Source organism: Pinus tabuliformis, chromosome 4_2 (assembly GCF_031772625.1).
Source record: "Pinus tabuliformis cultivar Carrire ecotype Pingquan chromosome 4_2, CPIR1, whole genome shotgun sequence".
In the NCBI taxonomy this organism is placed as follows: domain Eukaryota; kingdom Viridiplantae; phylum Streptophyta; class Pinopsida; order Pinales; family Pinaceae; genus Pinus; species Pinus tabuliformis.
This window is the reverse complement of record NC_142304.1, coordinates 427110822-427137988: the sequence shown is the minus strand read 5'-3', so window position 1 is coordinate 427137988 and position 27167 is coordinate 427110822. Positions and strand designations below refer to the sequence as shown.

The 27167-nt window shown below is 40.2% G+C and overlaps 1 protein-coding gene across 1 annotated transcript in view; it reads right to left on the bottom strand.

Annotated features, from left to right (window-relative positions):
* Positions 1–27167, bottom strand: part of LOC149169784 (callose synthase 3-like) — a 392932-nt gene that overhangs the window by 235704 nt on the left and 130061 nt on the right. The gene's annotated exons all lie outside the window — the stretch shown is intronic.

Genomic DNA, 27167 nt, shown 5'->3' with positions numbered 1-27167 from the left:
AACATGGTAAGCAAACTAGAACAAGCCACAAGACTAAGGAGTTCTCAACATCAAAACCTCTGGAGATCATTCATGCAGATTTATGTGGGCCAACTAGAACTCCAGCGCTCCAAGGTGAAAGGTACTTTGCTTTATTTGTTGATGACTATACTAGAATGATGTGGGTATATTTCATAAATATAAATCCGAAGCATTTGAATGTTTTAAGAATCTTAAAGCTCTTGTAGAAAATGAAAAGGATTCTAAGATTAAATGTCTTAGAACGGATAGAGTGGGAGGATTCACATCAAAAGAATTTGATGAATTCTGTGAAGTACATGGAATTGAAAGAGAACTCTCTACTACTAGAACACCCAAGCAAAATGGGGTAATTGAAAGAAGAAACTGAATCGTTCAAGAAATGGCAAGGACAATGTTACTAGCAGTTGACTTGCAACCAAAATTTTGGAGAGAAGCAGTGGGGACAACAGTTTATACCTTGAAGACTCCTTAAGACCAAATAATGAGAAGACTCCTTATGAATTATGGAAAGGAAGACCTGCTTCTGTAAAATACTTCAAGATTTTTGGAAGCAAATGCTTCATAAAGATCAATGATGACTTACTGGGAAAATTTGATTCTCAGGTTGACGAAGGAATATTCCTTGGATATTCTACTAGGAGCAAAGCTTACAAATGCTACAATAATCGACTACGGAAAATAGTGGAAGGAATTGATGTGAAGATTGATGAAGCGCTTCCAGAAAAGGAAATTGAAGATCATGAAGTTGACCTCTTCATTGAAGAAAACGAAGAAGAACCTGAAAAAAGAAGAAAAAGATCAAGAAAAACAAAAAGAACCATCTCAAACTCCTTCAAAAGTGAAATTCCTCCAAAAACATCATCTAAAAGAGAAGATTATTGGCAATGTAGATGAGGGAATACAAACCCGAAGAAGGATGACAAGTACACCAAGGAAAGATGATGTTGTTGTCGTATCTCTAATAGAACCAGAAACTTTTACTCAAGCAAGGATCCTCACTGGATGGAAGCCATGGAAGAAGAAATGTCTCAAATCGAGAAGAATGAGACATGGGAGCTAGTACCTTGTCCAAAGGATAAAAATATAATTGGAACCAAGTGGGTGTTCAAAAACAAAATGAATGAAGATGGACAAATCATCAGAAATAAGGCAAGGCTTGTTTGTAAAGGTTATTCACAAATTGAAGGAATTGACTTTGAAGAAACCTTTGCACCGATAGCTCGTATGGAAGCTATAAGGATGTTCTTGGCATTTGCTTGCTCAAAAGGATTCAAAGTCTATCAAATGGACGTAAAATCAGCATTTCTGAATGGGGAACTCAAGGAAGAAGTCTACATGGAGCAACCAGAAGGGTTTGATCTAGTAGAAGGAAAAGACTTTGTATGTAAGTTGAAAAAGGAATTATATGGGTTGAAACAAGCTCCTAGAGCTTTGTACGCAAGATTGGATCACTATCTACAACAACAAGGCTTCAAAAAGGGGGTGGCAAGAAGTAATCTATACATGAAGATGGACAAGGATAAATTACTAGTCACTCTTGTCTATGTTGATGGTCTTATTTTTGTAGCAATGATGATGAGATGAGCCATGAGTTTGCTCAAAATATGTCAAAAGAGTTTGAAATGTCAATGATTGGTGAGTTATCTTACTTTCTTTGACTACAAGTATCCCAAACCACAACAGGGATGTTCATATCTCATGCAAAATATCTTAAAGACATGCTTAAAAGATATGGGATGGAAGACTGTGCACCTATGAGCACACTGATGACCACAAACTGCAAATTGAGCAAAGATGATGAATCCCCCTCGATAGATGCAACTCTTTACAGGTCAATAATTGGAGCTCTCCTATACTTAACTACTACAAGACCGACATTATGCAAGCAGTGGAAATGGTGAGAAGATTTCAATCAGCGCCTAAACAATCCCAATTGTTGGTTGTGAAAAGAATTCTCAGATACTTGAAAGGAAATCCTAATTTTGGTCTTTGGTATCCCAAAAGCACAACTCTTACAATGACAGCGTACACCGATGCTGATTGTGCTAGAAGCGTGGACGATCGAAAAAGTACTAGCGGAAATGCATTCTTCATGGGAGATTGTCTAGTATCTTGGCTCAGCAAAAATCAATCATCTATATCTCTTTCCACAGCTGAAGTCGAATATATAGCTGCTACATATTGTTGTACACAGATATTATGGATGAAGGAAGCTTTGAAGGATGTCAACATAGAAACTAAACAGCCAATCACCATCTATTGTGACAACACTAGTGCCATCAGTCTCTCAAAGAATCCAGTCATTCACTCAAATACCAAACATATTCCAATCAAATATCACTTTCTCCATGAACAGGTCGTTGAACAAAACATCAAGTTGCAGTACATCAATACAAAATAACAAATCGTAGATATCTTCACAAAGCCTCTTCCACGAGAAGCATTTGAACACCTTCACCAAACGATGGGGGTTATTCCTCTTGCATCACACTAAATAATCATCTTCACAAGAGTAGGGCACCATGACAGGGGGACAATGTTACTTGGGAGCAGGAGCGAAAGCGGGGAGCGGAAAACGGGAGCAGGAGCGACATTTTTAGAAGCTCACAGTTTGGGAGCGAATCCCGGAGCGTTTTTTATATAATATATATATATATATATATATATATATATTTTATATTTTGATACATATATGTCAACAAAAACATGTAAAATAATGAATTAGATATAAAAAAACATAGATTGAACCATATAACAACAATCATCTAGAAGTTATAATCTTCATCAACCACGTCCACAAGTTAGTAACATAGTAACATACAACATATTGAGTCTCATGATTCATCAATATTAAAGTTTCAAGCTTTCAAAATTCAATATATAACATTTATCATCATTGATCATCAAAGTTGTACTTGTAAACTAAGTGTAACCATTACAATAAATAATATCTAACATGAAATGAAAATGTTATAAAATGAAACAACTTTCAACTTTCATGAAGCATCATATTCATAATTCATTACTAATGAGTTATAATTGCCAACTTCAAACTTAAATTGTCATATAAAGTTTAAAAAAATATCATAATAAATATGAAAGAGTCAATAGTTATAAAAGCTACTAGAAACTAGAAAAGAGAGGTAAATCTATTATCTATTTCTTATGCTTGGGCCTCTTGCCACCATGAGAAATGTCTAATTTTTTAGTCTTGTTGGAAAATCAGGATCGTTGTCATTAATATCACCCTCTAAGCATTAATATCCAGAGGTATCTTTGTCATTACCTCTGTATCTGTGTAGGGATATTTGTCATTAATATCACCCTCTAAGCATTAACATAAGATAGAAAAAGCATAGCATGTCAAGTCAAGATTTTGTTTGAGTGATGCGTACATTTTTAGGAGGGTCATGATAGAGGAGTTCGACAACCAATGTCACTAACATCAAGGTACATAGAGGGATTGGTGCTCTTGATTAAATACGAGTTCCATACCCTAATACATGACAAAATTCAGTGGAAACATTACAATCCCCCAATCCTGAAATCCTGAAAAACTGATAAGTTTGCTGGATTTTGAATGAAATCTAAAATTCTACTTTCTCCATATGAAATCGAATGAGGCTGGAACCACTCTCAAACATCCTGAGTCATTTCATGGTAATGTTAAAAATTTAAGTAAAGGGATGAAAATGAAGATTAAGGAGAATGTCACTTTTACTTTAAGAATTTAACATTACCATGAATAGCATATCAATACTAGGGCCTAGACTTGATCATTACGCTGCCCCACTCAAAAATTATTTGTTTCTTTCAAAAAAAATTGCATTTCAAACATTACTACAAAAAAAAAAAATTGCAAAACAGACAAAACGCTCCCGAAAAGGCAAGGAGCGAAATTTTTTTTAGGGAGCGCGCTCTCGACCCGTTCCTGAGTCGCTCCCGCCCGGAGCGCGAATTGGGAGCGGGATTGAGGGGAGGGTGGCGCTCCCCCGCAACACCGCAGGGGGAGTAACATACCTATGAAGAACTACTATTGATAAGAAGCAGCTTGACAGGGGGAACACTTGGGCACCCCGTTTGCCATTGATGTCAAAGGGGGAGAGACTGTTGGAAGGGCAAGAATATTGCCATCAATGACAAAGGGGGGGATTGTTAATCAAGGTTGTCATTGATGTCAATATGGGATTATCGAGATGGCAAATATTCTTGTGATACATAACCCTAAACCTAGACTATGTTAACCTAATCCTAAGAATATCAAACCCTAACCCTACCTTTACTAAACCCTAAAGGCGTGAAACCCTAATCCTATGTGCATACCCTACAAGGGATCCCTACATTTGAAGCCCTAAAATAAGAAACCCTAGACTACACGAAACCCTAGCAAGATTAAAAATGAGCAGAGTCTAGCCCTTATTTATAAAACCCTAATGGTTAATGAAAACCCTAATATGCTACAAACCTAAAACCCTAACCCTAAAGCACATTAATAAAAGGGTACACTAATGAAAGAGTGTTGATGGGTTATAAAGACATGAATAAATAAATAAAGGAATGTAAAACACCATTATATACTAAATTTATCTATGACATCCATTTCATGAGTGTGGTCACAACAAATCCATATGACAGTCCCCATACAATACACGCTCATTTGTCTCCCTCAGGTGGATTCACTTCTCAATGGTCACCACATCATGATGAAGTCTACGTTGATTCGCTCCAAAACAATCAGTGAAAGTGGCAAGGGAGCTAATTGCTATGTTTGACCTCGAATTGAGTCAACACACACAACTTGATAGCGATGGCAAATCGTATTGGAATTAAAATCTGTGGAGCAAGCTCCACTGTCTTTGTCTATTATTTTTTAAATTAACTCAAATTGTTTTGTCGGCCCTCTAATTCAAAAAGACGTAACTGGTCGGCTCCACCAATTCGGATGTGATTGTTCAAACTGGCAAATGCATATATATATATATATATGCATGTGCCATGAGCTCATTCAGTTATTCGATCATCTCAGCCAAGACAACCACAGGAACTAAATAGAAGAACAGTTCACATCTCGTGAACTAGACCATCAAGGAAGCTTCTAAAGGCTACGTTTGTTTGGGTTAAAATTTATAAATAGCCTTCTAACCTATGACAGCAAGACTACACCTCAGACTCACTATAGGAGTGCAGCTCGGATCACCTACAGCAATTCGGAATTGTGATTGGTGAACCTCGGATCACCTACAGGCTACAACACTTCGAAACTATGAAACCTGGACCACCAACAGTCACTCAGATTTGTGGGGACCTATATCTATGACAGCTATGTTTTGTGGGTTTCAGATTGTGATTACAAACATTGCAAGAACATGTGATATCTAACCTGTTGAGCTTGGAGCAAGACAGTTACCTGTGGAAGCCAGCATACCTCAAGAAGCAACCCATTAACATTTGTTGATGTAAGCTACAATCTAGTGTTGACTTTAAAAGTGAAGAACTCAGAAGCCTTGAGACAGTGGAGTATTAGGAGTCTTGGAGCATATTTGAACAGTGAGGAATTGGAAGCCCATAATAGTGATCTTGGACTCTGGAGGCTTGTACACGTAAAGAACTTGATAATCTTGGATAGTGGGCATATTGAAATTTGAAGCAGTCTTGTGGAGAAGATGATCAACTATTGAAGTAAGTCTTTCATACACTTTATTTGTTAAAAATTGAAGGATTGGTGTCCTTTGGGTAGGTGCCCATAAACACAAGGTCGGTGCCTTGGAGATGATAAGGTCGAAGCCCTAGAGGTCAGAGCCTCATTAAGTCCAACTTGGTGCTTGGCAATAGGTTGGTGCCTATATTTTTGAAGGGTTGGAACCCTCACATCTTATTGTACTCTTTCATTTGATAAAAGATTTTTTATCCTCCTTGTCTCTATGATAAGATCATTCATTTCTCAGATTTTAATTGTGTAGAATCTAACTGGACATAATAACAATTGAAAAGAAATATTGATTCACCCTCCTCTTAGTATTTCCAACACCCCTATCATATGTGTTGACGCTCCACTGACTATATACCAGACAATTTGTGAAGTCAAGCTAGAGAGGCAAGCGATATGAGTGAATTCATCTTCCAACCTGGAAGAAAACTCCAAATTATTTTGGTCTTTGAATTCTTCTGCAACCATCTCTAAAAAATTTGCAAACTTAAATACACAAGATAAATCAATAAACTAGGTTATAAAACCCTCAGGCTTTCTCTTCCAGGCCCTGCGTTGATTTACTCTTGCAAAACCCTTTTGCGGAAAACCATTTGTGCTAGATTTTCTTTGTGAAATTCGATCTGCCTCTCGAAAGCATTTCCGACAACCTCACTCCCTGTTGCTACTAACTGAGACAACTCACACTTCCTTCGAATCACCTCCGTGGACTGGAAATCGAACTACTGCCTCTGAAACATGCACTGGTTTACTAGCTTGCATAGATCTGTTCTTCAATGCACTAATCTCTCTAATTTTCACCAACCTCGCCATAGTTATTCTTCGATCTATCTGCTTTGATACGATGTGAAATTTCCACGATTGCAGCTACTAGGTATTATACTCCTAGCTTATGCAGTTTATTTGTCTTCCACAAATTTATTATGGCAAATAACGAACAATCCACTAGTGTCGTCTTCAAAAATTAAAAACCCTACGAAAAATAAAATACTAGAACTGAGAAAATAATGCGCACAAACATTAAATTCGACACCAATATTTTTGGACAATCATCCCTAGAAAAACCCCGAAGAAAAAAACTATTGCAGTAAATGAGGGTTTTATTATTACAAATTCTTCAACAATTTGAGAGTAGAATGATTTGCTTGCTTGATACTGGCAAAGCTCCGACCAATAATAATCTCTACTAGCAAAATTAACTAGAGAGTCAAAGTCTCCCTTTGCAACTAGAACTAGCCTCTCCCAAGCCACTTGCACTCCTCCCTGGCACTCGCACAGACTGTCAGAAATGTGCATTTCTGTAAGTCGTTTTGCCTCTAGCACTGATCTTGGCCCACTCGCTCCACCTTTGGATGATACAACCAACACTAGCTCACTGAAACTCGCATTGTCAAACTAGCCACTCAGACTAGTTATTTTCAGCCTCTTCTTCCTGTCCCTGAGACACTGGAAAATCTGAGGAAATCCTCTCTAGAATCCTACTCCCAAATCTCTGCTAAAATCCTACTATCAGTGTCTCCCTTTGCTTAAACTGCGCCCTTGTTGAATCAATACTACTAGGTAAGTCGAACTACTTAACGCTCTTGTTCATGTTTTTCTTCTCCAAACCCCATTGACTTCCTCTTATAATCTCTTGCTGAGCAACCAACAGCCATGATCAAATCTCAATCGATGGTTGAGATCATCTCGACTCCATCAACTCAATTTTTCAAAACTCTCTAGAGAAAAATCAACTTCCCTCCATTAATCTAATTGAATTAACCAGTTTTCCTAAGTTAGACTTAGGGCATATTTAATAATTAGCTAATTAATCTCATTAAAATGCTTCTAAGGATTTTCTCGACAAACCTTTTCTAGTTTTTGGAGATCTCGTGTTCCTTAGCCTCTTAGACACCATAGAGACTAGAACACCTGTCCACTACCAAAAACTAATAGGGTGGTTGAGGACGAGATTTATATGGAGCAACCAAAGTGGTTTGAGACGTTCAGCAGAGACACTCATGTTTGTTTGTTGAAGAGAACTCTTTACGAACTCAAGCAGGCACCAAGAGCATGGTACACTCGCATTGACAGCTACCTTTAGGGATTGGGCTTCACTAAGAATGAGGCAAATGTCAACCTGTACCACATCATGGTTGGAGGGCTTCCACTCATTCTAGTGCTCTATGTTGACAATCTTGTTTTGACTGGAGCAGACAGCTTGATTCAGGATATCAAGGAAAATCTTGCAAGAGAGATTGAGATGAAGGACATATGGCTATTACACTATTTCATTGGGTTAGAGGTATGACAAGGTAATAGGGATATCTTCTTAGGGCGGGATAAGTACACTATAGAGATTCTCAAGAGGTTTCATATGCAGGATTGCAAGCCCATATCCACGCTTCTAGTCCTAAACTAGAGGAATGTGAATGCTAGTAGAGCAAAGCGAGTAGATGCCATGTTGTACAGGAAGGTCATTGGGTCATTGATGTACTTAATCAACACATTGCCTGACATATGTTTTGTAGTAAACCACTTGAGCCAATTCATGATGGAGCCTACTAGAGTTCATTGGGTTGCTACCAAACATGTCTTGAGGTATCTTAAAGGCACAATAGATTATGGACTATGGTACAAACAGGTTGATGGATGAGGCTTGAGGGCTTCACAGACGCAGATTGGGCAGGGAACTCTGTTGATTTGGGGTAGCATCGAATGTGCTCTAGCCACGAAATTTGGTGGAGAGGTTGGGGCATATGAGATCTCCAATACCCAGAAAGAGTTTGGGCAGATTCTAAACAGATCAGGAAATATTAAAATAATTAATATTTTTAATGGAGTCCCTAAGTCTAAACTTAGGGAAAATAAAATATTAGTGTGTATTAATATCAATCTATCTTAGAGTGGTCCAAAAGACATGGACCAAGCCAAATCTAATCTTAGTCGTTGATCTCAGTCGTTGAGATGTCAACAAGAAAAGTATAAGAGGAAGATTGAGGGTCACTTGGAGATCACACCAGATGATCAATCATTCTATTCTCTAGAGCGAGGTTTGCTAAGAGAGATAGAATCAGTGATCGGGAGAGCAGCTGAGGGGAATTGAGTACAGAGAAACAGAGAAGGCAGAGATTGTGCCGAGATAGCAGCGCAGCAGCCAAGAAGGGTGATGCAGAGCCAAGAAGGGCTCACGCAGAGGCAGCCAAGTGTTGCGCAAAGCACCAAAGGGGCCAGCGCAGCTGACGCAGAGGCTCCCAGAGCTGACGCAGGGCCTCCTAGAGCTGACGCAGGCCAAGAAAGGCTAATGCAGGGCCAGCGTGAGACGGAGAGGGTCTAACGCAGTCCAGTTTAGGCAGACGCTAGGGTTGCAGAGCAGTTTTGTGTTGAGGAGTTGTCGGAAGGATTTTCCGGGGTTTCAGCCAGGAGATTTCTCTCAAACTGTGAGGTATAGCTGCTAAGGAAATTCTCTATTGGGTATGCCAGTTTCGGCACCTAGATTGTACTCTGATATTGCTTAATAAGAAAACCCTCAAATAGCTGCACTGGTTTTCCTGCATTGGGTTTTTCCGAGGACATTGGTCCAAAAATAATGGTGTCATGCGGTGTGTTTGTTCTTGTTTCTTTTAGTTGTTGATCTGTAATATATTGAGCATGCACTGGTGTTTATTTTCAGTATTTACATTGTAAATAACTTGTTAAAGAAAAATAACAAGTAGGTAGGAATAAATCAGAAAAATTGCATGAAGGGTTTCTAAACTAAGTAAACTTAGAAACTTCAACAAACTCCATAGATCGAAGAGTAATTCAAGTTGAGTCTTCAAAATTGGGTCAGCAACTATTTCCTAGTTCAGCAAAAAGCAAAGATCAGTTTCTCTCAGTTCAGCAAAAGTCGAAGACATGGTGATAGCTTGGAAGCACGTGAAGCCATCTAGATGAGGAAGTTGCTTGTGGGTATTTTTAGGTAGAAGTTTGATCCCACCGTGATTTACTGTGACAATCAAAATTGCATTAAGCTCGAAAGAGTACTTTAAGTTGAGTCTTCAAATTTGAGTCAACAATTGTTTCCAGGTTCAGCAGGAAGCAAAGATTAGTTGCTCTTATTTTAGCAGAGGTCGAATACATGGCTACCAGCTTGGAAGCATGTGAAGCCATCTGGATGAGGAAGTTTCTTGTGGGTCTTTTCAAGAAGAAGTTTGATCCCACCGTGATTTACTGTGACAATCAGAATTGCATTAAGCTCTCAAGGAATCCATTTTTTCATGACCGCTCCATGCACATTCAGATCAGGTACCAACATCTCAGGGATTGTGCAAAAACGGATAGTAAAGTTATCGTACATTCCCACAGATGAGCAAGTTGCAGATATCTTGACAAAGGCCTTAGTCAAAGGCAAGTTCGTCTTTTTCAGGGATATGTTGGGAGTTCTACAGAATCCCTTCCTCACTAAGAGGGAGTGTTGAAAATGTAGTGAAGGAAGGTCTTCTGGCTTGCGCCTTAGCCAGTAAAGACCTCTAATTATCTTTCTCTAGGATGAATGTGAATCCATAAGATAAACTTCAAAGTGATGAGTTGATGCATAGTGTTGAAGCTTCAGCTCGTTGGAGTCTTCTTCAATTAGAATACGGGATGAGGTGGCAGAGACAAGTCTAGTTAGGACGAGTCAAGACTGCAGAGACAACTCTAGTTAGGACGAGTTAAGACTTCAGAGACAAGTGAAGAGAGTGTTAGCGCTTGAAATTTCACCTCAGGCTGAGAAAGGTAAACCTCAAGGCAACATCAAACCATTTAGCCTCGTAGCTAGCCCTACGGGGCAGGAGAAGGCTCTCTCCGGTCTATCTCGTGAAATCTTCAATGGATGAGATGACCAACAAGGTAACACTGATATTAGGCTAGTAAACTGATAAAAAAGGTTGATTTGGGATTTTTTGGGTTTTTGGTGGCAAATTGAGGAGGGCAATTTTGGGTGCGGGGATTTGACACAGTTTCTGCAGGAGGTTCTTTGGGGCGAGGTAGGAGACCGTATTGATGCCTTTGATTGAGGTGAGTGGATGGAAAAGACCGGTGAGGAGCTAAGGAGAGCAAATAATACTTTGAATTCTCCTTAAACAGTAGAAAACATAGAAATTAAACAAACTTAAAAGCAGAGCATGGAAAGCATGAATTCTTACTTTAACACTTCATTTGTTTAATGTGCAGCAGTAAAGGAAAGGAAATGATTCACATAAACACACTTACAAGAACATTGAGAAACACACCATCAACACATGAGTCCACAAGAATCCCAAAGAGGACTGCAAAACCCTGGTCTTCCTTAGCCAAAAATTGCAGAGATACAGTGAAATAATACAATGATAGCTTCTCCCTCAAGAGTCCAACCATGAAAATGAGCAAGAAAGTACATAATATAGATGATCTAACCTCTTTCCCTGCCTCCATGGGTCGAGCTCACTATCCTAGGAGCTGTTTCAACCACTTCTAAACTAAGCACTACAATCTAGGCAGTCAAAACAACTTGCCTCTATAAGCTAGGAAACCAATCCATTCATTAAATATTTACCCTTTACATGAATGAATCTTCTAGAAGTGTTAAACAAGAGTAAAAGTGTCTTAGAGTTACAATAATTACATCAAAGATAATCATCTTCCACCCCAAAAAGTCAAACTGGGTCAAAACTGCGTTTTCTGGGCTGTACAATGCAATCTGGCAAAAACTGCCTGACGGGTCGCGCGCCCCTGCCTGACGGGTCGTGCGCCTTTGGAGCGATGTTTGAGGCACTTGCAGGTGTCCAAATTGAGCAAAAGTGGGCTTGCTGGAAAGGTCTGTGAGTCTATTTTCCAACCCAACTGGAATTTTTGAATTTGGAGGTCATTTGCCCTGTCAAAACTTAATTCTCCCGAGACTGGTTTCTGCAACTCAAAAAAGGGCCAGAAAGTCATTTTTTGGTAGTTTTTTGACCTTTTGGGGGACCAAAACTGCACAAAATCTCAAGTCCATCCATGGGCATATGTAACTTTGCATGACAAATCTAGAAATGCTGAGTTTTCGCCAAAAGGAGTTGCCATGATGAAGGGTCGCGCGGGGGGTGAGACCCGTTAATGGGAAAAACCTGCAAATTGCCTGAAAATGTCAAAATTCACCCAAAATTCTCAAAAAATTTTGGGTTTTGTGCTGTGGCTAGGCTAATTAGTGCCTTGATCTTTGAGGGAAGCCTCAGCCAAGATACAGAGTGGATTGGTTCTCTTTTTTCGTTTAAGGGCCTCGGACAACCGCCTTTGAAACATTTTCATCTTGGCCTTACACACATGCATTCTTGCCCAGTAATGGTTTTTCATGTTCCTCAGCAATTTCTTCTCTTGGTTGGCCTTAGCCAACAGCCTCTCCAAGTGTGCGTTCTCCTGGATGAGCATGGACTCTCGGTCAGCGGGCAATGGATCACCGGGTCTTCTTCGGTTCAAGACTCGGTCACTACGAATCCTCCATAACTCATCAAGTGCCTGCTCATCTTCCAACTGTTTGTTGCGCTGCTCAAGGTAGGTGATGGTCCATTGTGCCCCCTCTAATCTCCTCTGCAAGGCATCATTTTCAGCTCTGAGATGCTGAATGATCTCCTTTGCCTCTTGGCTAGGAGAACTGGCCTCAAGGTCAACAAACTCAATATCGGGAACTCCTGATGGACCCTCATCAATCATGGGTTGTTTGCCCCTCTCTGGTACCTGTGCTGGTGAAGAAAGCGAGGCCTCTTCCACCTGATGTGGAGATAACACTCGCTGAGCTGATGATGAAGGCGAGACCCCTTCCACCTGCTGTGGAGATAGTACTCGCCGAGCTGCTGCAAACAAGGCCCTCTGGCCTCTCTGATAAGTGAGCTGAGGTGAGGAACTAACATGTCGAGTGACCGGAATATCAGGCTGCTGAGATGGTCCTCCCTCCTCCTGAATGACCTCAGGATGTGGCTGGGGTGGTGCTGTGAAAAACTCACGGGAAATGAACTCCTCCCATGAGATGCCCTGCTGAGCCAACTGATGCAAGACTACGAGCTGAATCAAACCATAATGACATAGGCTCCTGTACTGCTGGGCCGGGCTCTTCCTCTGCATGACGGAGACCATCCTCTCAATGTTCTGATAAAAGAAGACCGGGATGTTCATCATCCGCACTCGAGTGAAGTGCATCAAGAGGCGAATGTGATATGAGTATACCTGGGAAAATCTGCCCTCACAGGTGAAATAAAGCATAATGAGTCTCAACATGGGGGCATACTGACTCCGGAGGAACCTGAAAGGAAACACACCGGCCAAATGTCTCATGAATGGTGGCCGGACAAAAGGCTCAAAGTGAACTGTATCCAATACCTTACGCTTATTCCAAATTTCCCCGACATTTGGAATCCCTGTAGCCTGTGAAATGATCTCGGGTGTCAAAATGAAATCCACCCCAGCAAGGTTAACATGTCCCTCATGCAAGTGCAAGACAAAGAGGCGGGCCAACTCTCGGTGATGTTGAATCCGAGAGATCCTCTCACAAAACTCATAACAGGACATGTACTGAAAGCAAGAAACTGCCAAAGGACAAGCTTGTAGACCTGCCAAACAAGTAGGCTCCTCTCTCCTGTGATGGCCACCTTTTCCACCTCTATGTGGCCTCCTCTGTACCTCAACCTCTGACACTGATGCTTGGTCATCACTCTGCTCATATGTTTCGGTTTCTGACATGTTTGAGGAGCAGAGTGGACAAAATGTACTGTTGTTTCTGCTTGTAAAAGTGCTGAACTCTATGCTGTTTCAAGGGGACAATGACATGAGGGAAATGTTAGGGGAGGGACCTCTTGCACAAGGAATTGGGAATATATATATAAAACAGGGATTTTAGGGAAAAAACCTTGCAAAATCATTGTATATGCATCATTATATACATTTGCTAGGATGTTATGGGAGGTAGGGTTCAGGATTTGATTTTTGATTTCTTTATATTTTTTGGTAGGGAAATAAATAACAGTGATAAGGGAGTAAGAAATGAGAGGTGGGAAAATATAGAAAAAAATAGGAATGAAAAGGGATACCTTAAAACAGCAAAACAAACCCTAGCAACTTTGATATTTTCAAAAGCACATGGAGTCTTTACTTGCAAATGAAGGCTCTTAAAAATGTTATCAAGATCTCCTCAAGCTTTAGCAAACCATAATTTACATGATTGAAGGCCTACCTGACAAGCTTGAATGATTTATGGTCACTTGGCAGCTTGCTGGTAAATTTCGGTGGAGGAAACCCTGACGGGTCGCGCGCACTGCCCAACGGGTCGCGCGCCCTCAACAGGTCGCACCAGTGTAATTTTTGCACTAGAATGGGCAGCCTGACGGGTCGCGTGCCTCTGACGGGTCGCGCGCCAGGCTCAACGGGTCGCGTTTTGCAGGAGGTTTTTGGAGGCCTTCACGGTGTCGAAATCGGGCGCAGGATAGCTCGTTGGAAAGGTCTTTGAGTCTACTTTCCAACCCAACTGGAATTTTTCAATTTGGAGTTGATTTGACTTGTCAAAAATCAAATCTCCCAAGACTGGTCAAAAAGTGCCAAATGAGGCTGCCTCAAGGAAGAGTGTTGTTGCAGTCAACTTTTGAATGCCTTCCTCAACCCCAAATTGAGCTCATGATAGCTCATTGGAAAGCTCTTTGTGTCTAGTTATCATTTTACCCATCAAGCAAGTCATTTGACCAACCAGGCTAGGAGAAAACTTGATTTTCCCAAGGTCACTTCAGAGGTGCCTTTGATTCTCCTGAGGCAACGGTATTTTTGACATTTCTCTCAAACCATGACACCTGTGTAAAAAGTGAAGGATGTTTTTCTTCCTTGGCATGTTTTGGACAAAAACCTCTCTCAGTTTCCCAAAATTCATCTTTGATTTCTCTAAAACATCATTTGAGTGAAACTTGCCCCGATGTGTGAAACAAGGAATTTTGTCGAAATGAAGCGAAATGAAGGGGATAAGGGGCTTCTAAATTCTTGGGGAAATTTTTGGAAGTAGGGAGGGATGTTAGGAAGCAGGGGAAAGTGGAATCTCAGAAATTGAGTGAGGGGAAGGGGTCCAAAAGGGCAAAACACAGGCCCAACCTAGAAAATTGCCAGGTTGTAGCTAGAAACTAGGGTTTGTGCAAAAATGAGGAATTTGGGGGATCTCAGTGATGGGAAGCATTTGGTAAGGTATTTTAAGGATAGGGGAAGGTGTATGAACATCAGGATACAAGTTTTGCCGATGACTTGACTGTCCAAGAGATATTGCCATCAAAACCCTAGGAGAGGGAAATGAGCTTGTCTAGGTGCAACTGAAGCATGAATAAGCTGTGAAATGACCCAATGGAATTTGACATGATGATAACACCCCTCTGAATGAGGATACACTCAGCTGAATGATGACATGGACTGACATTTGGGCAACTTTGAAAGGAGTGAAAACAAACCCTAGACCTAATGCCTAGTGACCAAATTTTGCTTGAAGACTCACTGAAATGACAAAATTTGACCTTGACACTCTAAAATCACTTTGTAAGAGCATATTTGATCACTGGAGGAAGGCTGGAAAGACTGACACTAACAGAGAGGACAAGTTAACTACTCAATTAAATCAATTCACAACTAGAGATAATCAAGGAGCTACTCGAGCTAGTTAACTAAGGGTTAGGCCAAGTGTAACTGAGACCTGCTCCAGTTAACTAGCAAAAGGAACTCGTTGCACTTGTATGAACAGCGATTTAAACTTGGCCTCCTTCCATGCATCAAAGATCTACATAGGAAAACAAGGACGAAGGCATAGTAATGGATTCATTGTTGTCAGCATAGCACATTGGTTGAGTGAAGATCAAAATTCAAAGAGCAGACGTCAAGCCTAGGTTCAGTAGGAAAAAATTGTGTGTGCAGGCAGAGATCAAGAGGCAGGGCCAAGAATAGTGATCAAGGAGTAGGACAACAGAAATTGTGGAGTTGAGATTAGTTTCTCAGAGGCTATTTTTCGGCTGTAGTAGCAACATGCTGACTTTGTAAAAGACCTATTTTCTCAAAGAACAGTCAATAAAAGCCCATAGCAACAAATGCAAGTTTTCCCATTTGGGTTTCCTAGGTAAAACACTGGTGTCAATTTTATGTGTGCATGTGTTTTTATCTCAATCATTTTTTATTGCATGTTCAATGTCAAGAAACTTTATATCTTTGTGAAACTTAAACTTGGTTTCAGTTTTAGTTGCCTTGATTTTCAGTAGATTTATCCAAGTAGTTAAAAAGTTTCAAGAAAACTGACAAACATTTCCCCATGTTCCCCTTTAGGGGAAACTAAAGGAAACGCAAAGGGAAAATGTTTCCCCAATGTGGAGGGAATTTTTCCACCAAAGGATGTTTGTGGGTGTCCCCCCTAAATTTTGCTTGACAACAATAATTTATAAGTGGGTAAAGCTAATATTCAACCCTAGCGCCTTACTAATGCTATGTAATTAATGGTAATGTTAAATTCTTAAAGTAAAAGTGGCATTCATTTCATCTTCATCATTTTACCATTTTATCTTTAATGAAAGATAAAGGAGAATGGTAAAATGATGAAAACGAAATATCAAGAAGAATATCACTTTTACTTAAACTTTTAACATTACCAGTAGTTGACTCAAGGTGTTTGATAGTGGTTCCTATTGAGAAATCTATATGGCAATGATTAGAGTGATTTCTCTTTACTTGATAATTGCTGGTGATGACTTTTTACTTATTAGCTTTGTTGCTTATTATTATGTGTGTGTATCATCAAACAACTACCAAAACAAGAAGAATAGGAACATAGAATACAAGCTGCAAGCCAAGTCCAAAACTTCTCCACTTGAGAGGAAAACCCGCAAATCTCTTCTTTTCCTTATAGATTCTTCAATTGACAAATTCCAAGACCTTAAGACTAAAACCAATACCCTCCAAGACCAAGACCAACCTCTCTAGATGATGTGCTAACCTTGATCCAGTCAAACCTGGTCAAATCTCGTCCAGTCGCACTTCTTTGACCTCCAACTACAAAATTTCGGCCTCCACTGCAAATCTAAAATTCTCGGCCCCCAGCAGTCGGTGCTACCACACGTGTGAGCCTCAATTTGCCTTATGAGCCTTCCTTTGACCTTCCATTTCCTTTCTCTGACTTTTGGAGCTTGAGGATGACCCTTGGTGACCTTCGCTGCAGAAACCCTAGTCCTCCTTAGCACGTGTGAGAGAGAAATAGCCCAAACAAAATTCTCCTTCCTCCTCTTCCTTCTTCGCTACCTTCTTCTTCCTCCTTCACTAGAATGAGAGATGGATGAATGTCTCAAGGAGGTCGAGTTTCCTCCTATATATAGACTCTTCAAGGTGGACGTGGCTCTTTCTTTTAGGCCGACTTGCACTTGGAGGGTATTTTGACTCTTTTAATGACAAAAATAATTTTCTTTACAAGTTACAATGTGTCCTGAGGGGTCTTCAACTTATGACAATGACTCTTTTGATTTCTTGACCTAAGACAAACCATAGAAGCACTCAATGGGTGCTTGAACTATAAAATAAAAGACCTTGAGCATGTAACCCATGCTCCAAAAACAATAATAATACTTTTCTTTCATTTTACAATTTACAAGAATCAAAAGTACATTTCATATTTATGAAGACAAAACCTAGTTACACATTTTTCAACAATTCCAACCTCACTAAATTTCATATGGAGAAAGTGGAATGTTAAATCTCAATCAAAATTCAACACACTTTACATTTTTCAAGATTTCAAGATTTGGGGGATTGCAACATTTCCATTAGATTCTATCAATGTATGAGAGCATAGAACTAACATTTAATCAAGAGCACCAAGCCCTCTATGTACCTCGATGTTCGTGGCATTGATTGTTAAACTCCTCTATCATGACCCTCGTAAAATTGTACCTATCACTCGAGCAAAATCTCAATTTGACTTGTTAAGCTTTCTCTATCCTATTTCAATGCTTAGAGAGTCATATTGATGATGAGGATACCAATATATGCAATTTTTTATGATATGTAGGTATTTATTGTAGCATGATTTTTTTTCGAGTATAGAGACGATCTAGAGCCCCTTTGTTGATCTATTTTCGATTCAAATATAGATTGCACTCAGTGTTGTTTTGGTTATATGCACCCTTGCTATATATATGAGAAACTTGCACATTTGTGTATAACGGTTTGAACTTTGGATTCATATTGATGCACATGAAAATTTACATATTTTTTCAAATTTTGAATATTTATGTAATTTTTGGTCGAACGGTTTTTTGTTCTATTTTTTTATCTAGTTCCTAGCGTCGAGGTCGATCGGTTCGATCACTAGTCTAGTTTTGATAACAATGGTTAATTCTCTATTGTTCATCTTTAGTTAACTTTCAATTCCTAACTCTAGATATTGATGATCTTAGACCAAGTCTTTGACTCGTCACGTTTTACTATTTTTCAATGTTAGTAGAACTTAATCTGGGACCGAACCAAAAAACCTTGTGGATCAGGAACCGGTAAAAAAACTCGACCAAAAATTTGATTGACCAAAAACACATAAACATTCAAATTTTAAAGAAAAACATATATATAAATGCACATTCATATGAATCCAAACCATTTATACACAAATAAGCAAAATTTATCATTTATATAGCATGTAAGGATGCACATAACCAAAATAGCATTGAGCGCAATCCATTTCTGAACCAAAAACACATCAACAAATAGGCTCTAGGTGGCCTCTAGCATCCAAAAAAACTCATGCTACAACAAATGCCTACATATGTTAATTTTAGGTATGTTCTATGCTAAGAGCAATTTATTTAAATTTTCATAGTTAGCTTCATATCTTTTCCAGATTAGCAATCACATCAGCATTAAAGTAAACTGCTGATAAAGTATAACATAAATCGCAGAAGACAAGCCAAGACAAGAGGACACAAGATGTGGTGCTAGCCAGGGAAAAACCCCAATGTGGGAAAACCCTTCATCAATTCTTCTTTTATGTTCTTCAAAGTTCAACAGTGAGAGAGATAGTACATTTACAACAGAAGTCAACACTTTGACTTATCTAGATCTAAGCATAGATCATTTCCCATAATGATGATACATGAGATCAGTTAAAGACATTCTGCTTCAACTAATTCTCCAAGGTGATGGCTTCACCTATCGTAGTGTTGCATTTCATCCATTTGCTGCACCTTACCGTGTAGCACCATGTTGTACCATGACAGTGCTGGACCTTGATGACTAAGCTGCTCTCATCTGCTCTCATCATCATGCTGCCCATTATGCTGCATCTTCCATCATTATGCAGCCCTATTCATCATCATGCTGCCCTTTACTAAAATGCCTATGATCTCATTCATCATCATGTTGTTGCTCTAGCTGTGACTGCTTATTAGATAGGTTACCTTAAACTGTCCTCATGAACAGCCTCATCACTACATTGGTTGGGGCACAAACTCTATCTACTACAGCACCCTATTTACACCAATCAGATTCAACACAGTCTCTTGATCAGGCATAATAGACTGCGGTATTATCTCCCCTTCTAGCTGTTGTCAAACGTTGGAATATAAGGCTAGAACCAGCCCCTATACACACCCTACAGCCTACTAAAAGGCTCAGTCCATCCGCAATGTTTTCTGTGCAATCCACTGCCCAAGACAGAGATGAACCTTGCCACAAATGTCCTTATAAACAGCCCAGAAGTAGACTCCTGTAATGTGGCCTTAATGTTGTTCATTTGCACTTCAAAACAATCATGAGAATGACCCTAATGTACTTCCCTTTTTCGCTGAAGTTACCCTAACCTGCGGCCCTAAAACAGAGACCCATCTTCTTGCCTTAAGGCTCCTTCTCGTGCTGTGGATTAGGGCCTTCTTGACTATGGCTAGATATCTCTTTAGACAACTAGGACCTGCGTTTAAGTCTCCTCTTGACTTGCGTATAAAGTCCTCCTCTGTGTTGTGGATTAGGCTCCTCTCAACGGTAGTTAGGGCCTCCTTTAGTCAACGGATTAGAGCTTCTTTATACTGCGTATTGGAGCTCCCCAAGATAGATGATAGATCTCCTTCAATTTGCGGCTAGAGCTCTCCATTTGGCTGCGGCTGGGGCATCATCCTCTCTGCGGTTAGATTCACTGTGGCTAGGGCATCATACTGCAGCTAGGGCATCATCTTAGGCCAACGTATACTCTTGGTGTCTCTCCTTCACCAAAAACCCAAGACGTGGAGAGGAGGAGATCACATGAAGAGTATATGTGTGTGTCAAATGACTTCAAATCCTCTTCTATTTATAGTAAGACGTAAACGATGAATAGACATGACTATTGGGCTTCTAAGCCTACATAAGATGTTGGCCGACTTGACAGTTTGATTTATAACACAAATAAATTCATATCTTCTTAAATACTTATCGAAATCGGATGATCTTTAGATCAATCCTACAGCTCTCAATGAGAAGGATCCAATAAAAATATCAACAGTCATAAATAAGATGACCCACATGGAGTTTGGCCCTAGTTGCCAATTTTAACACTCCCTCTCAACTAGGGAGAACTCCATTCGCTAATCCATATGTCCAACTGTACTATCTCTGCCATCAGTGCCCTGCACTGCTCTTCTTAGCTCAGCTTTGCTCTGCTCTGCTAGCTCTGCTCAGCTCTGTTGGCTCTGCTCAGCTCTGCTAGCTCTGCTCTTTGCTGAATCATGAAGAAGAAGAATTGATCGAGAATGTCTCATAACATTCTCCACTAACTCGAAGTCAGTCTCAGAGTGTGTACCACTGGTCCCAGACCAGTCCTCTACTGACCCGAAGTCAATGTCATAATGGGTACCACTCTCACTAGTCCCAAACCAGTATCATTGTTCCCAAAGCAATGAAGGTCATCCTAGCATAGGGAGTACGGTAGATACAACGATGCGTCCATCGGTACTACTATGGTCCCTATCCTCATTTCCCTGCTCATTGATCAAATGAGAGGTACTTCCCATGAGTCCCAGACTGCATGAGTAGGATGCCTCGACAGGAGAACTAATCATCCTGTCCACAGGAGAGGGAATCATCCTGTCCCACAAGAGAGCAAATCATCTTGTCCACAAGAGAGTGAATCATCCTATCCACAGGAGAGCGAATCATCCTGTCCCACAAGAGAGCGAATCATCTTGTCCACATGAGAGTGAATCATCCTGTCCACAGGAGAGCGAATCATCCTGTCCCACAAGAGAGCGAATCATCTTGTCCACATGAGATTGAATCATCCTGTCCACAGGAGAGCGGATCATCCTGTCCCACAAGAGAGCGGATCATCCTGTCCCACAAGAGAGCGAATCATTTTGTCCACAGTTGCCACGGAGAACGAATCATCCTGGCCCACAAGAGAACTAATCATCCTATTCCATAGTCGCCACGGAGAACGAATCATCCTAGCCCACAGGAGAACTAATCATCCTGTTCCATAGTCGCCACGGCGAACGAATCATCCTAGCCCACAGGAGAACTAATCATCCTATTCCATAGTCGCCACGGGGTGTCAGTGGTCACAGGGGAAGGTTGAACCTTTTATCCTGTACAAAGTTGCCATGGAGAACGAATCATCCTGGCCCACAAGAGAACTAATCATCATGTTCCATAGTCGCCACGGAGAACGAATCATCCTAGCCCACAGGAGAACTAATCATCCTGTTCCATAGTCGCCACGGCGAATGAATCATCCTGGCCCACAGGAGAACTAATCATCCTGTTCCATAGTCGCCACGGGGTGTCACAGGGGAAGGTTGAACCTTTTATCCTGTACAAAGTGCACCAACAGGGGATGATGAGTGTCATCATATGTCGCTCTAGTAAGTACCCCAATCCCCCAGAGCTCCCAGAACTCAATGTATGCAACATGTAGGACCCTTTTACAAGGGTCTCTTGACGACTCCAAGTCGTTCGGGAAAATCACGGATTTGATCTTTCCCCGGGGCTTTGACAAAATGTTTGCAACCTGTACATTAGTCTCAATGCGATGGAGCCTCCTTGCTCATTGACTTACCATATCCCAGATAAGGCAGTATCTGATGTCTATCGGCTGGAGCAATCATCGAATACGGAATTCTTCAATAATCGAATCCTACCTCTGGTTGTCACAGAGAATCACAGTGGTATTCATCATGTGTACAAACAGCTCACTGAAGAGCTTCCTCAACCAGGCAGCTTCATACGAGGTTATACTCATAGTTATGTATCTGGTCTTGGCAGTGCTTATAACAACCGACTTTTGCTCCCTACTCATCCATGATATCGAAGCAGGATCCAAAGAGAACCAGCACTGAGAAGTACTCTAGTGATCCTCCACACTACCTGCCCAGTCAACATTCGAATAATCATGCAGTTTCATATTTCCGGCAGTGTATCTCAATCCATGAGAGATTGTACCTCAAAGATATCTCAGAAGATTCTTGGCACCAATCCAGTGAGGCTCAACCAAATATGAGTTCACCATGCTAACTGCAAAACATATGTCCGGACAAAAGTTCACCAAGAACATCATCACCATATAACTTCTGAAAGTTAAGATCCTCGAGGTAGTCACGGGCTTGCAGTTCACCATTCCACATCCGGAATCCAACTCCCTCTTACTTATACAAATGAGAGGGTTTGCACCTGTCAGAAATAGGTCGTCCTCATAAGGTGTCGGTATGAGAGATCTATCATCCACAACCTTCGAGTAATGGTTTGGATTGGTTTCACTCCTAGTGAATCTCAGCTATCAATCCTCTCATACTACACCCGGGGAGGTTTGCTTCAAGCCATAGAGGGCTTTCTTCTACCTGCATACGTGAGATTCCTGATTCTGAATCTCGAACTCCTCGAGTTGTTCCAAACCTGTGGACCTTTCCATCAAAGAGTGCCACCCTGAAACGTTTGACTTCCATTGCTGCAATGGACACCAGGTTCTTCTTGCGATCGGGTACATAAAAGAGATTCTGTAAATGAATTGAGTTACCCTCATTCAATTGAGGGATAACATTCCCTACACCCTTTCCGGGATAGGTGGCATTGGCTCCAAGTATAATCCCACGATTGTTTCCATCTCTACCAAATTAGAGAGTGCACCTTACTATCCGATGAAGTGCCTTGAAGCACTACAATCAATAAGCCAGATTCCCAAATAATCTGAAGGAGAGGGCCAATACAAAATAATGCTTCTTTATCTTACCAGAAACAACATTTGATTCTTCATACCTGGGGTTCCTTGCTTTCTCTGAAGAGTCGGTCGTTTCCTTGATGACCTGCATTACATGTCATTCCTCTAATCATTGAAGATGTCCCTGGAATGATTGTTATCTTCATCAAGAGATGTGTCTCTGCCATTTAGACACTCCTTCGCACAATGGCCGAACTTATTGCAACCAAGGCATCCGCCTTTCCTTCCACCCTTAGATCTGAACTTCCTAATGAAGTGATCTTTAGGTAGGCCATTAGAAACTTCTGTTGCACCATTCTGATAATATTCTCTGCTTCCACTCCACCCTCAGTGAATTTGAAGAGGGATGAGGAACCCATTGATCCTTTTGTCCTTTCCCAACTGTCTTCGATGATTGTTCTTTCACTCTTGCTTGGGCATTGTCTTCACCTCAGCTCTGATACCATGTTAATTTTAGGTATGTTCTATTATTTATTTAAATTTATTTATTTTAGGTATGTTCCATGCTAAGAGCAATTTATTTAAATTTTCACAGTTAGCTTCATATCTTTTCAAGATTAGCAATCACATCAGCATTAAAGTAAACTGCAAATAGAACATAAACATAAATCGTGGAAGACAAGCCAAGACAAGAGGACACAAGATGTGGCGCTATCCAGGGACAAACCCTAATGTGGGGAAACCCTTGATCAATTCTTCTTTTATGTTCTTCAAAGGTCAATAGAGAGAGAGATAGTACATTTACAATAGAAGTCAACACTTTGACTTATCTAGATCTAAGCATAGATCATTTCCCATAATGATGATACATGAGATCAGTCGAAGACATTCTACTTCAACTGATTCTCCAAGGTGACAGTGTCACCTATCGTAGTGTTGCATTTCGTCCATTTGCTGCACCTTACCATGTAGCACCATGCTGTACCATGACAGTGCTGGACAATGATGACTGAGCTGCTCTCATCTGCTCTCATCATCATGTTGCCCATTATGCTACATCTTCCATCATTATGCAGCCCTATTCATCATCATGCTGCCCTTTACTAACATGCCTATGATCTCATTCATCATCATGTTGTTGCTCTAGCTGTGACTGCTTATTAGATAGGTTACCTTAAACTGTCCTCATGAATAGCCTCATCACTACACTGGTTGGGCCACAAACTCTGTCTACTACAGCACCCTGTTTACACCCATCAGATTCAACACAGCCTCTTAATCAAGCATAATAGACTGCAGTATTATCTCCACTTCTAGCTGTTGTCAAACATTGAAATATAAGGCTAGAACCAGCCCCTATACACACCCTACAGCCTACTAAAAGGCTCAATCCATCTGCAATGTTTTCTGTGCAATCCGTTGCCCAAGACAGAGATGAACCTTGCCACAAATGTCCTTCTAAACAGCCTGGAAGTAGACTCCTGTAATGTGGCCTTAATGCTATTCATTGCACTTCAAAACAGTCATCAGAATGACCCTAACGTCCTTCCCTTCTACGCTGAAGTTACCCTAACTTGCGGCCCTAAAACAAAGTCCCATCTTCTTGCCTTAAGGCTCCTCTTACTGTGGATTAAGGCCTTCTTGACTGTGGCTAGATATCTCTTTAGACGACTAGGACTTACGTTTAAGTCTCCTCTTGACCTGCATATAAGGTCCTCCTCCGTGTTGTGAATTAGGCTCCTCTCAACGACAGTTAGGGCCTCCTTTAGTCAACAGATTAGGGCTTCTTTATACTGTGTATTGGAGCTCCCCAAGACAGTTGATAGATCTCCTTCAATTTTCGGCTAGAGCTCTCCATTTGGCTGCGGTTGGGGCATCATCCTCTCTGTGGTTAGATTCACTGTGGCTAGGGCTTTGTACTGCAGCTAGGGCATCATCTTAGGCCAGCATATACTCTTGGTGTCTCTCCTTCACCAAAAACCCAAGACGTGGAGAGGAGGAGATCACATGAAGAGTATATGTGTGTGTCAAATGACTTCAAATCCTCTTCTATTTATACTAAGACATAGATGATGAATAGACATGACTATTGGGCTTCTAAGCCTACATAAGATGCTGGTCGACTTGACAATTTGATTTATAACACAAATAAATTCATATCTTCATAAATACTTATCGGAATCAGACGATATTTAGATCAATCCTACACCTCTCAATGAGAGGGATCCAATAAAAATATCAACAGTCATAAATAAGATGACCCACATGGAGTTTGGCCCTAGTTGCCAATTTTAACAACATATCATCAAAACGATTGCCTATATTCGGATCTTCGTCATCAATATAACCCTCTAAGCATTTAAATAATATATAAAAACGTAACATGTCATGTCAAGATTTTGTTTGAGTGATGGGTACATTTTTTGTAGAGTCATGATAGAGGTGTTCGACAACCAATGCCACTAACATCAAAGTAAATAGAGGGCTTGGTTCTATTTATTAAATACTAGTTCCATACCCTCATACATGGAAAAATCCAATGGAAACGTTGCAATCCCCACAATCCTAAAACCCTGAAAATTTGTTAAGCCTATTGGATTTTGAGTGAAATTATACTTTCTCCATATGCAATCCAATGAGGTTGGAACCGCTCTCAAACATCCTAAGTCATTCCATGGTAATGTTAAAAATTTAACTAAAAGGATGAAAATGAAAGATAAAGCTTAGGCTGAAAGCCATAGGCTTGAATACTAAGCTGCACTGAAATGGATACAGGAACGGATACGAAAACGGGGTTTGAAACGGATACGACAAATTTTCAAAAAATATGGATACGATATGGCAAGGAACGACATATATATATATATATATATATATATATATATATACAAAACAAAATAAAACTCTCATATTACCATTCATCTTTTAGAATCTGGATTCTATATTTAAAAATACATAATCATCATCAAGAAATCCACATAAACAAGTCATCATAAACATTGTAATCATCATTAGTGACTATCATAAAATTCAACATATCATCAAGTTTTTTTTTTCAATTTCAATTATCAACATCACCAAAATTAGTAATGCTATATGCACACTACATAGTGCAAATTACAAAATGAACTATGATTGGCACTCTACTATCATATGACATATTACAGTATTCAATGTTCAAAAGTTTAAAGCGTTACAGTATTCAATGTTCAATGTTCAAAAGTTTAAAATGTCATCATAAATTACATTTACATATCATTAAATATGTCTTCATCCATGTAATTAACATCCACATCATCATTTGGATCCTCTCCATGAGTGGGAGCATTGTTCCCATGTCCACTTGAAGCTGCAATTATTGGTGCCTCCTCATCAAACAAAGTGATATGAGACATGGCATTCAATGTCATATCCAAGTCAGGAAACTCTGGAAATGGATCCAAAACCCTTAAAAATACCTGAAACGTTTCAAAAATAGCATTCTGCATTTCCAAAAAAATGGAAACCTTTCAGAAAATAGGATCCTGCATTTCCAAAAAACTAAAAAGTTTCCTTGCCGTTTCCATGTCGTTTCTGTCCCGTATCATACACATTTCCATTTCCAAACGGCGTTTCTGGGGTTTTCGAGGGACGTTTCTGGTAACTTAGCTTGAATATTACGCTGCCCTAGGGGAGAATTAGAAGTGTCCCCACCAATTGAAAAAATTAAAAATTAAACAAAAAAACCTTTTTTACGTTGGCCCGCGCCAGTACAAACCACTCAGAACCGATCTTGAACCGGTCGGTTCAGTGAAATAGGTCAGTTCAGTACCAAACCAACCAGTTCCATTACAGAACCAGACAGTTTAGTACCAAACCGACCTATTCCAATTCCGAAGCCCTAACCGGACCAGTTTTGGGCCCAAACCGGTTGGACCGGTCAGTTCCAGTGCATTTCTGATAACATTGCTATTTTTAAGTTTGAGTAATTTTAATTTACTACTCTAGTTTTCGGACTTTAATATCTACTATTTTGCTTAGTACTAATTAGATTCTAGAATAATAAATGATAAATTTAAATCAATATACATATATATATATATATATATATATATATATCCCGAGATCCCCCCTGAATTTCACTAAAACTTGGGGTTGCTCCAACATGTCCCCCCTGTCCATTCCCCCATCCCAGAAACTTGGTGGAACACTGCTTCACAATCAGGGTTTTCTACTTATTAGAGATGCAAACGCTCTAGAAGCTTTTGCTTATTCTGATTTGACTTCGACTGAATTCTCTTGTACTGTTCCTTGTATATATCTCTGTTTTATGTAAATATT